Source organism: Nycticebus coucang, chromosome 15 (genome assembly GCF_027406575.1).
Source record: "Nycticebus coucang isolate mNycCou1 chromosome 15, mNycCou1.pri, whole genome shotgun sequence".
Lineage (NCBI taxonomy): Eukaryota > Metazoa > Chordata > Mammalia > Primates > Lorisidae > Nycticebus > Nycticebus coucang.
This window is the reverse complement of record NC_069794.1, coordinates 66,444,930-66,457,091: the sequence shown is the minus strand read 5'-3', so window position 1 is coordinate 66,457,091 and position 12,162 is coordinate 66,444,930. Positions and strand designations below refer to the sequence as shown.

Below are 12,162 nucleotides of genomic sequence, written 5' to 3'. Positions count from 1 at the left end.
TTTTTATTTACCTGAAGATAAAGGAAATATTGAAATGAAGACATTTGGATGACATTCAGGACATCAAAGTTAATACAATGACAGCTTTGATGGCCAATCAAGAAAGAGTTCCAAAACGGCTTTGAAGAATGGACTAGGCACTGGTGTCAATTGACAGCTTCTCAACGAGTATATTTCAAAGGTAACCATAGTGATAGTCAGCAATGAGGAATTTAGCACTTTTTCTGGGATGAGTTCACAAACTTAATTCTAAGAACTTTGTGTCCATTTCTGTTGAATAAATAGAAGTGTAAGTGCTAGGTCATAGTGTTGGATCTTATTTAACATCATAAGAAAATGTCAAATTATTTTTCAAAATGTACAATTTACATTCTAACCAGAAAAACATAACAGTTTCACATTTTTGCCCTAACTTGATATTGTCAATCTTTTTAATTTTAGACTGAATGCATAAAAACTATTGTGTTCTTATTTGCTCTTTATCTTCTTTTGAGAAAAGCCTATTCAACTTTTTTTGCCATTTATTTTATTGAAAAATTTATATTTTTAATATTTGTAGATTTTGTCCATATATCCTGAATATGAATCCTCTGTCATATACAAATCTGTCTTTCTAAGGGTCAGTAGCTTGCCTTTTAAGCTTCTTAACCATGTATTTTAAAGAGCAAAGATTTTAGCTTGGAGAAGTCCGATGTATCATTTATTTCTTTTATGGTTAATATCTTTTGGTTCACAAGATACCTTTTCTAAATCAAGGCTGTAAAAATATTTCCTATGGATATTTTTTCCACTGAAGATTGTATGCTTTAGCATTTATATATTTATAGTCTATGATATATTTTGAGTTATGGTCTATTTTATGATTATAATTAATCATATCAAGAGAAAATATAATAAGAATTAGGAAAGTGAGGTTTACTTCATTTAGGACGGGAGCCACAGCTGAAGGCTTCACTTGATTTGTTATATTTATACTCTGAGACCTTGACAACAAACTAATGTGAGAACAAACAGAAATGTCTGAACCTCTGAGATCATGGAATAGGCAAATGAGTCCTTATAAAACTTGGGGAAGAGGGAAAGGATGAGGGAGAGAGATGGATTTGATCTTGAGGTGACAGTGAAACATCTAGGAGTAGATGATTATGGAAAGTAAACCCAAGAAGGAAGATTTCAAATGAGAAAAATCAGAAGAATAATTTTGTGAATTATATCTGACCTGCTCATGTAAAAGACCATAGACTACTAAGCCAGGTAGATCTAGTTTTCAACACTATAACTACCATTTAGCAGGTGTGTGATTCTACAGAAGTTTCCTAACTTTCTAAGAAGATTGCAATAATCTATAAAATGGATGTAATGCACAGCATGATGTTGTAAAAGTTAACTCTTTACATCTTTATAACACCTGGAAATAAGGGTTCAGTGTACTTCTCTTCTAAATGATCACATTTTTGGTCAGACTAAATTGTTTTGCTTAAAATTTCAGAAAGCCATTTGGTATTTTCTCACAGAATTACATGTTTCCATACTCTTCAAAATAAAATAGAATGCAGAGTTAACACCGTTTAGTCACTGCATCAATCAGGGTCCTGGCAGTGAACAGAGACTTTAATGAAGGTCTAAATACAGAGGAATGAGCAGGCTTATGGGATAAGCAACAGACGTTGATTCCTAGTGATGAACACCAGAAAACCATTTTTTCACCTTAAGGCTGATAGGTAGTGGGAATAAGTACAGTTTCTGAATCCCACAGGGACCCAGAGACATGAAAGAAGATTTGCCTCTAGATGCTGCTCATACAGGGCCCCATGTGCTAAAGCTAGGCAAGAGTTGGGGAAAAATATACCAAATCCTTTTTCTTCCCACCTTCTGATCTCTTAGAAATACTTCCCGTTTACTGAAATAAATCAGAAAATGAATAAAAAGGGGTTCAAATGATGTAGTTGTTTAGAATCAGCCTCCTGTGGGGAAGAAAATATATCCCAGGGTGAAGCAAATGTGCAAATAACACACATTTTTAATATAGTAAAAAGTACCAAGGCTGGGAGGCTCCCAGTGAAGATTCCCATCAAAGAGTCTCACTTTCACTTTGAGTGCTGTTATCCATTGAGAAGTTTGACTCACTTATGGAAATCATTCAGTCCACCAATCCCGGGATGCTGCATGACTGCAAATGAGATCACACTGCAGGAAACCCCTGCATCACATCAAAGGGACCCACCTGTGTTATCCCATTTGTTTTATTTTAAAGTAAAGTCAAAGTAATTTATACAAAAGAAATTATTAGTCTTATAATTCTATAGGCTGTACAAGAAGCATGTCACCAGCATCTTCTGGTGAGAGCTTCGGGGTGCTTCCACTAATGGCAGAAGGTTTAGAGGAGTTGGCATGTGCAGAGATCACATGTTGAGAGAAGAAATAAGAAACAGAGGGAGAAGACACCATATTCTTTTAAACAACCAGCTCTTAAGGGAACTAACAGAGCAGGAATTCAGTCTCTTAGGAGGAAAATCTATTCATGAGGTATCTACCCTCCTGGTCTTAATACCATTGGCTCCCCAAATCTCATGTTTTCTTACCTACAAAATACAATTGCTATTTCCCTATAGTCCCCAAAAGTCATCACTTTTTCCAGCATCAACTCAAAAGTTCAAAGTCCAAAGTCAGATGAGACTCAAGGCAAGTTCCTTCTAGGTGCAAGCCTGTAAAATCAATTTTGTTTACTTCCAAGATAAAAGGGCTGTGTTTGTACCACCATTGAGCAAACAGTTTCATTATAAAAGGTAGAAAGCAAGCCAAAAGAAAGGGATAACAAGTCCCACACAAGTCTAAAGCCCAGCATGAAAGATAAATGCAAATCAAAACAACCCTGAGATATCATCTAACCCCAGTGAGAATGGCCCACATCACAAAATCTCAAAACTGCAGATGCTGGCGTGGATGTGGAGAGAAGGGAACACTTTTACACTGCTGGTGGGACTGCAAACCAGTTCAATCTTTCTGGAAGGAGTATGGAAAATCCTCGAAGCACTCACGCTAGACCTCCCATTTGATCCTGCAATCCCATTACTGGGCATCTACCCAGAAGGAAAAAAATCCTTTTATCATAAGGACACTTGTACTAGACTGTTTATTGCAGCTCAATTTACAATCGCCAAAATGTGGAAACAGCCTAAATGCCCACCAACCCAGGAATGGATTAACAAGCTGTGGTATATGTATACCATGGAATACTATTCAACCATTAAAAAAAATGGAGACTTTACATCCTTCGTATTAACCTGGATGGAAGTGGAAGACATTATTCTTAGTAAAGCATCACAAGAATGGAGAAGCATGAATCCTATGTACTCAATTTTGATATGAGGACAATTAATGACAATTATGGTTATGGGAGTTGAAGCAGAAAGAGGGACAGAGGGAGGGGGGTGGGGCCTTGGTGTTTGTCACACTTTATGGGGTCAAGACATGATTGCAAGAGGGACTTTAGCTAACAATTGCAATCAGTCTAACCTGCCTTATTGTACCCTCAATGAATCCCCAACAATAAAATAAATAAATAAAAAAGAAAGATATTAAATCTCAAAGCTTTGACAGTCTCCTTTGACTCTATGTCCTTCATTCTGTGGTATGATAGATGGGTTCCCAAGGCCTCAGCATAGCCTGCTCTCATGGGTTGGAGTTTAATACTTGTGGCTAGTCCAGGCAGAAGCTGCTAACTGCCAGTGGCTTTCCAATCCCAGAAATCCTGTTCCTGCAGCACTGCCCCAGTAGAGGCTCTTTGCTGTGGCTTCTCTACAGCAGATTTGTGCCTGGGCACTTAGGATTTCTGATATTTTTTCTGAAATCTGAGTGGAAGATGTCAAACCTCCATGGCTACTGCATTCTGAGAACCTGCAGACTTAACACCACCTGAAAGCCACCAAGACTTACCACTTACCCCCTCCAGAGCAGTGGCCTGAGCAGTACTTGGAGCCATCTGAGTAGCAGCAGTTGAAGGGGCTGTGATGTGGGGAGCTGCATACTGCAGTAACACAGGATAGCAGTGCCACAGTCCTCTCCCAACCACCGTGTCCTCCTAGGCCTCTAGGAAAATTTCTGAAATGACTTCAAGGATTCTTTTTTCTATTGTCGATTAGTATCTGGCCCCCTTATAGTCATGCCAATCTCTTTACCAAGAGCTTGTTTTGCAGCACCCTCAGATTCCTCTCCTGCAAATGCTCTTTTTGTACCATATGGCTGGGCTGTTAAGTTTCCTAATCTAGATGCTTCCCTTTTAAATATAAATTTTACCTTGAGGTCATTCCATTCCTGCCACCTCTGATTATAAACTGTTGAAAGTAGCTATGCCACTTCCTTAAGACTTTGCTGCTTAGAAATTTCTCCCACTAGGTACACTAGGTCATCATTCTTAGCTTCACCTTCCTCAAAGTTCAAGGGCATGGGTCAAATGCATCCATGTTGTTTGCTATGGCCTAACAAGGGTGCCCTTTGGTACAGTTCCCAATCACTTCCTCATTTCTATCTGAGACCCCTGAGGCATGGGATTTGCTGTCCCTGTTTCTATTGGCATTTTGTTCACAAGTACGCAACCAATCTCTAAAATGTTCCAAACTATCCTACATCTTCCTGTTTTCTTTTGAGGCCTCCAAACTCATCCAACCTCTAGTCATTACCCTATTCCAAGGATGCTTCTACATTTTCAAATCTTTTTATAGAACACCCCACCCAGGTACAATTTTGCACTCTCATACAGCCTGCAGAATTGTGAGCCAAATGAACTTTGTAAATTACACAGCCTAAAGTATTCCTTTATAGCAACACAAATGGACAAAGACACCATCTGCTGGAAATATGAGTCTAAGACTATCAAGCTTTTCTTGCCTGGATTTCTCACTATCATCTCAAATGAATAATATAACTCCTGGCATCCTTTCAAAAGATTTCTCTTTACTGATGTCTGCATCGTCAGCAGGCACAAAATCTTTTCATTACACCTGTCAAGGTCAGAAGTATGGAATAATTCTTGTCTCTTCTCTGAGCCAGAGTTTCCATTGCTGGGTATTGAGACACACATATTTGCTGTTGTGACCTCCTGGCTACCTTCCTCTTATTCTTCAGGGTTGGCTTTGATGTCACCATTTATAAGTGGGTGAGATGTCCATTCTGTTCATTCCCTAAGGACCCTGTACTTTTCTGCTGATCACTCATTAGGCAGATTTGATATTGTCTGTTCTCTTGCCAGTATTCTTTCCTTAGGTGCCTTAGGAGTAAAACATTGATTCTTTAAAACTTTTAACAGAGCATGACAGCCAGAAACTAGTTAATACAGCAATATGCAAACAAATGGAAGACATAATATAATGGTGGTTGTTTGATGAAGATGCTCACGAATGCTCCTGTATGGCATTTCTCTGAACTTGGACATACAACTCTTTTGTGCTTCTTCTTTAAACTTAACAAGATTATGTATTACCTTTAATATCCTATTAAGTACTAAAATTAGATGTCCGTGCTGTATGAAAAATAATAAAAATGGTGATATTTATTAATTTCTTTTGAGAAGAAGGATAGGATCTTTATTTTCAGAGAATAGGGAAGTGACACGTTGGTGTGGTGTCACAGTTAACGTGTTAAATGTTGCTTTTTCATCAAACACTGTCAGTGACTCTGAGAGCTAAGTACTCCTTGTCCCTACTTTGGCTTTGAATGTCTTAACACTGGTATGGTTAAGTTTTGGACAATTCATATTCTTATGCCCTATCATGCATTTTTAAAAAGCCTAATACTTAGATTTTCCAGAGCAAAAATTACTTTGCATAGTACTAAAAGTAAGGAGAGTATACAAGGATTGCAGAGAGCCAAAGGTCGACATAGTCAATCCACAGCAGCAGGGATATCTGTGTGGTTTAAGTTTATGAGCAGGAAATAGTGTGGTTTAAATTTAAAAGCAGGATTCTAGAGTTAAATAGACATGGGTTTGAAGGTCGAAGCAGCATAAGCCTCTTCTGAGCAGTGAGACCTTGAGCAAGCTTCCTTATCTTTCTTAACCTCCAGTTCTTCACCTATAAAATGGAACTTATTCTCAGAAATACTGTGGAATTTAAATGAGATACAAAAGGCAAAGTATTCGATACATAGTAAGTATTCAACAAATCATAACTACTGCTATGATTATGGACAAAATATAGAACCACCAATCTTAGGTTGTAACTGGGTTATAGCTTTCATGTGAAAGCCATAAATTAGTTTCATAGTAGGGCTGAGTACATTGGATACTTTTTCTTCCATTCTTGAGATACTTTACTAAGAAGAAAATGTTCCAGCTCCATCCATGTAAACATGAAAGAGGTAAAGTCTCCATCTTCCTTTAAGGCTGCATAATATTCCATGGTGTACATATACCACAACTGATTAATCAATTCATGGATTGATGGGCACTTGGGCTTTTTCCATGACTTAGCAATTATGAATTGGGCTGCAATAAACATTCTGGTACAATTATCTTTGTTATAATGTGATTTTCGGTCTTCTGGTTATATGCCTAGTAGAGGAATTATAGGATTGAATGGCAGATCTATTTTTAGATCTCTAAATGTTCCCCATACATCTTTCCAAAAGGAATGTATTAATTTGCATTCCCACCAGCAGTGCAGAAGTGTTTCCTTTTCTCCACATCCACGTCAACATCTCTGGTCTTGGGATTTTGTGATATAGGCTAGTCTTACTGGAGTTAGATGATATCTCAAAGTAGTTTTGATTTGCATTTCTCTGATGATTAAAGATGATGAGCATTTTTTCATATGTCTGTAGGCCGCGCACCTGTCTTCCTCAGAGAAGTTTCTCTTCAAATCCCTTGCCCAGCCTGCGATGGGATCCCTTGTTTTTTTCTTGCTGATGCGTTTGAGTTCTCTGTGGATTCTGGTTATTAAACCTTTGTCAGAGATATACCCTGCAAATATCTTCTCCCATTCTGAGGGCTGTTTGCTTGCTTTACTTACTGTGTTCTTGGCTGTGCAGAAGCTTTTTAGTTTGATCAAGTCCCAGTAGTGTATTTTTGAAGCTGCTTCAATTGCCCGGGGGGGTCCTCCTCATAAAATACTCCCCCAGGCCGATTTCTTCAAGGGTTTTCCCTGCACTGTCTTCTAGTATGTTTATAGTTTCATGTCTTAAGTTTAAATATTCAATCCAGTGAGATTCTATCTTAGTTAATGGTGAAAGGTGTGGGTCCAGTTTCAGTCTTCTGCAGGTTGCCAACCAGTTCACCCAGCACCATTTGTTAAATAGGGAATCTTTTCCCCACTGAATGGGATTACACCTGCAGTGCATCTTACAAGATGTGAAACTTAGTAAATGTGGAATGTAAATGTCTTAACACAATAACTAAGAAAATGCCGGGAAGGCTATGTTAACCAGTATGATGAAAATGTGTCAAACGGTCTATGAAACTAGTGTATGCTGTCCCATGATCACATTTATGTACACAGCTATGATTTAATAAAAAAAAATATAGAAGCACAGATGGAAAGAATTTATAAATTTTCCAATTAATCCTGATGACTAAATAACATGTCCCTAATGTCAGTTTTATCATTATTAACACTTTTGGGCTGATTTCTTCTAGTAATGTCAACAATGCTTTACATACAAAGAATACAACAACTTTTTAAAGAATCATCAAATTAAATACTTCATCTTTATCTCATTCCAGTTTACAGGGCAAGAAAAATGTTCCAAAAGGCCTCATATACCAAAGCAATCACCTGGATTAACTTTTATCTTGGACATAGGTTAGCACTAGACTTGATTCAGTTCAAATGCTTACAACACTTTTCTAATTTTCTGTTGACCTTAGAAAACAACTTCCAGTAACTTGATAAATTAATCAGTGAATTTTCATAGCTTTTTGGGGATTTATACCATTTAGACGAGGCGATCTATAAATCAATACTTTCCAAGTCTTCTGCCTCTTGTACCAAGACTTTTCGGTATGGCTTTCATAATTTTGCAGTTTTCCCACAATCTTATTTTCTTTTGCTTAGAACATATTTTGAAAAAAAGAATTCCACATAAATTAACAAAAAACACCAAAGGAAAAAAAAGTTCTTTGGGTATAATTAGGGCGAGTTCATTATGCAAGAGAAGTGACACCAGCACTGGCAGGAGCCTATAAAAGGAGATCACAGATAAAAACCACTTCTTCCCATGGAATCTGGGCATAACAGCCATCCATGCACAGCACAATGTTCCTAGTCAGCGTAGCAGATACCACACTGTTTAATTTTGTTTCCCTTCTGTATAAAGGTCAGTTTGGACCTCTTCCAAAGATAATAAATTTAATGTAGAGAGGAACTGTTTTCCATAATTTGAATAAAAAAGTAAATCACGAACTAAATATATATTGAGGGACTTCTCTATGCTTGGTACTTCAAGAGATTCAGTACGAATAAGGTAGAATCCCTTTCTGCAATCTGGAAAGAAAAATCCCATACAAAATACTACCATATGAAGAATAAGGTAAAAATCAAATAAAAAAGAAAAACTAAGGTTTAGTTAAAATTAACTATGCACCAGGCATCATTCCAAGTAATCTACACTTTCCATCTCAAATAGTCTCATAATGATCCTTTGAGAAAGTCACTGCTAACATTTTTTATGTTACAGATGGGGAAACTGAGGAGCAGAGAAATTTAATAACTTCCTTGAAGCTACTCAGTTATTATGAGTTCCATTTAGGATTCAAATCCAGTAGACAAGCCCCCAAATCCATGCTTTTAAACAGTATCTTAAAGAAAGAAAACATGCCAAAGAAATCAGGAGAATGGAGAATTTATTTTCAGGTCTCTCTCAAGAGACCTCATTTGTAAAACGGGGACACTTATTATGCCTATTGCATAAGTATGTCATGAGATTAACCAAGACAATATGGGCAGTCCTTGAGTTACAAACATCTAGCGTACAACTCACATTTATGAACAGAAGCTATTACAGTACATCCCTGTGTTACAAACATCTGACTGACATACGATTCACACTTGCAGACAGGCTATTACAGATAATAGGTAAATGTACCTGTTCCAATGTACATGCAAATTCAACTTAAGAACGAACCTAAAGATCCTATCTTGTTTGTAACCTGGCATTCTTGTACCTGCAAAGTACTTCTCCTTAAGATGAACTTCACACTTGAGCCGTGTGGGATCCCCTAGCCTTGGAGCAGGCATCAACCTTCCAGCACCGATCTGAACAGGTTTAACGTGCTGAAAGCACCTGCACCCACCCTAGCCAGAGACTCTCCCTTGGCACTGAGCGTGCTGGAACCCAGCTGGAAACACAGATTTCAGGGGTGGAGGGGAGTTCACACTGTTCCAGGCAAGTGTTCAGCAGAACACTCAACATATTAGCTATTGTTGGTGTGCCAAATTCAATCCACCACTCAAGATAGTCTGTAGATACTTGACTGTAAAAATGTGGCTCTCAAGGCCTGGAATCTTTTCTCACTTCTGATCTGGAGGTTTTCAAGGGGGCACTTTAAAGTATCACTGAAATTTTATATCAAATTAAGTTGCCCAGACACATATTTTTCTAATTAAAAAAAGCTCTAATTTCTTTAAGCCTGTTTTAGAACAAAGCGGGATATAAATAAAAATGAATAGATGAATTTATTTCTCCTTAGAGAGTAATAATTACCCATAAATATAAAGTGCAATGCAAGGAGACAGATGTTAAAAACACCAAGTTTCTCAAACCATCAGACATCATATTTCCATGACCGGTCTCATTCTGTTCACTAAGATACTATGAAGTAGTTAACCAGAGTGAAAAATGTAATCAAGACATTATTATACTATTGTACCAGAGAAAATCACAAAATCTAGCACTGAGGTTTAAAATAATCTTAAATGTTAGCAAAGAAATCTAGTTGAAGCTATGAAAATATGACAGGAGTGATTATTTCAAGAACTCAAGAGAAAATTAAAATTTCTCTGACAAAATCTACTAGAAGAGATCAGATGTTTAAGAAAATAAAATAAATAAACAAATAAATAACATCATTCTAAATATTCTACCAGCTGGTGTCCTACAATTACCCAAAAGTATATCCTTTTGTCAAAACACAGAGGACTGGAAACGTGATGGTCTGTTCATACCATGATCCCTACATCTGTAATTTGTATTCAGTGGTATTTTTAGTCTCTTAGTATCAAAGTAAAAGTGCAGAATCAGCTCTCAAATCTGACAGTCTCCTTCACACAAACCCTGTCACACAAACACACAATTCTTTCTAAATAGAAAGTGTATTAGGACGATATTGTATATATCAAAATGTTGTTACTACATGTAACTACATTGTATTATGTAAAAGAATAAATACTCTAGGTGATTCCATGCAGATATTTTTTGGTGATACTGTTAGTGACAATGATAGCCTGAATAACATCCACTCCACCTGCCCCAAAGATGCCCACGTCCTAATCCTTGGAACCTGTGAAATAATTACCTTACATCACAAAAGGGATTTTTCAAATGTATTTAAAATAAGTATCTTGAGATGATGTGATTATCTTGGATGGTTTAAGTTGGCTCAATATAATTTCAAGGACCATCGTTAGAGAGAGGCAGGAGGGTGAGAGAGAGGAAGCTATGTGGTGATGCCAGCAGATGTTAGAGAGAGGGAATTTGAAGGTGCTGGGCTGCTGGCTGTGAAGATGTAAAACAGACATGAGGCAGGTAATGTAGGAGGTTATTAGAAGACGGAAAAGGCAAGGATATATATTCTCCACTATAGCCTTCTAGAAATAAAGCTCTGCTGACACATTGACATTAGCCCAGTGAGACTGATTTTGGACTTCTGACTACTAGAACTATGAGATGATGGATTTGTGTCATTTCAAGTTAGTGTTTTGCAATAATTTGTTACAGTAGCACAGAAAACTATTATAATTACTATTATTGTGTTTTCACCTAGGAGCACAGTAGATGATGAAGAGCAAGCTTACCAGCATCAAGAAGTTTGCAACATTCAATATACACCATTCCTTTGTTGGGTCCACCCGGGTGCTTAAATGCAATCCAAAAGTATGTTAGGTATTACATCATGTTTTTGATACTATATCAATAGTGTTTTGCCTACTTAAAGTTTATAAAGATTTTTTTTTCTTCTAAAAAGTATTGCAGATTTATCCTTTATACTATGTCTGTTATCCTGTTTGGTGTGATTTTTGTGTATGGTGTAAGGTGTGAGCTAAGGATTTAAGTTCATTTCGTCATAAGTGGATATGTAAATATCTCATCATCATTTATTGAAGAGATGATTCATTCGCACTGATGAATTGCTTTGGTGTTTTACCAAAAGCCAGTTGACCATAAATATAAGAATTTATTCATGAAATCTCAATTCTTTTCTATTGATCTATATGTCTATCATTATTCCAGGATTATATTGTTTTGATTACTGTAGCTTTACAGAAAGTTTTGAAATAAGGATTTTCTTTTCAAAACTTTTTTGGCCTATTTTGGATCCTTTGCATTTCTATATAAATGTCAGAGTTTGCTTCTTTATTTCTACCAGAATTTTGATAGGTTTTATGTGGAATCTATTTAGGGAGAATTGTCTCCTTTTTCTTAAACCTGGCTCGCCCAAGATTTGGGTAGATAACACATACATAGTTCTCTAATTAATATTTGGTCCCTCTTGGGTCATACTAGTAGGACAGAAATGTGAAATGTTTTCCTGGAAGAAAGTTTCATCTTGCAATTACTGACTTACCCTGATTTAATCGCATGCCAATTTGGCAGGAGTAGTTATTCATTTTGCCTTTTGCTTTTCCAGCTGGTCCCTGTCCCATGTCCACTCAGCATTGTTCAATCTTGTATGGCCTCAGGCCCATTCACTCATTTCCCCCAGTTTGGCTTTATGCCCCATTCACTTTTAGACTTTAGTTTGCCTTTCTCTCCCAAGAGAATGAAGTAGTTTCAAGTCCTGTGACCCAGAATCTTTTCCTTATCATGTGAATGTTAGTCTCAACCGAGTCCTATTCAGAGGATAAACGAGGCATTTGTCAGATAGTGGATCAGATTTTAAGTGCTGCTTCTGTTCTTGACCATGTCACATATCAATTGTGTAATCACAGGCTGGTCATTAACTCCCTCCACCAG

At 37.1% G+C, this 12,162-nt stretch overlaps 1 pseudogene; it reads right to left on the bottom strand.

Moving 5' to 3' along the window:
* LOC128566462 (40S ribosomal protein SA-like) overlaps positions 1 to 11,852 on the bottom strand; it is a 105,522-nt pseudogene extending 93,670 nt beyond the window's left edge.
* Positions 11,853 to 12,162: the final 310 nt, after the last annotated feature.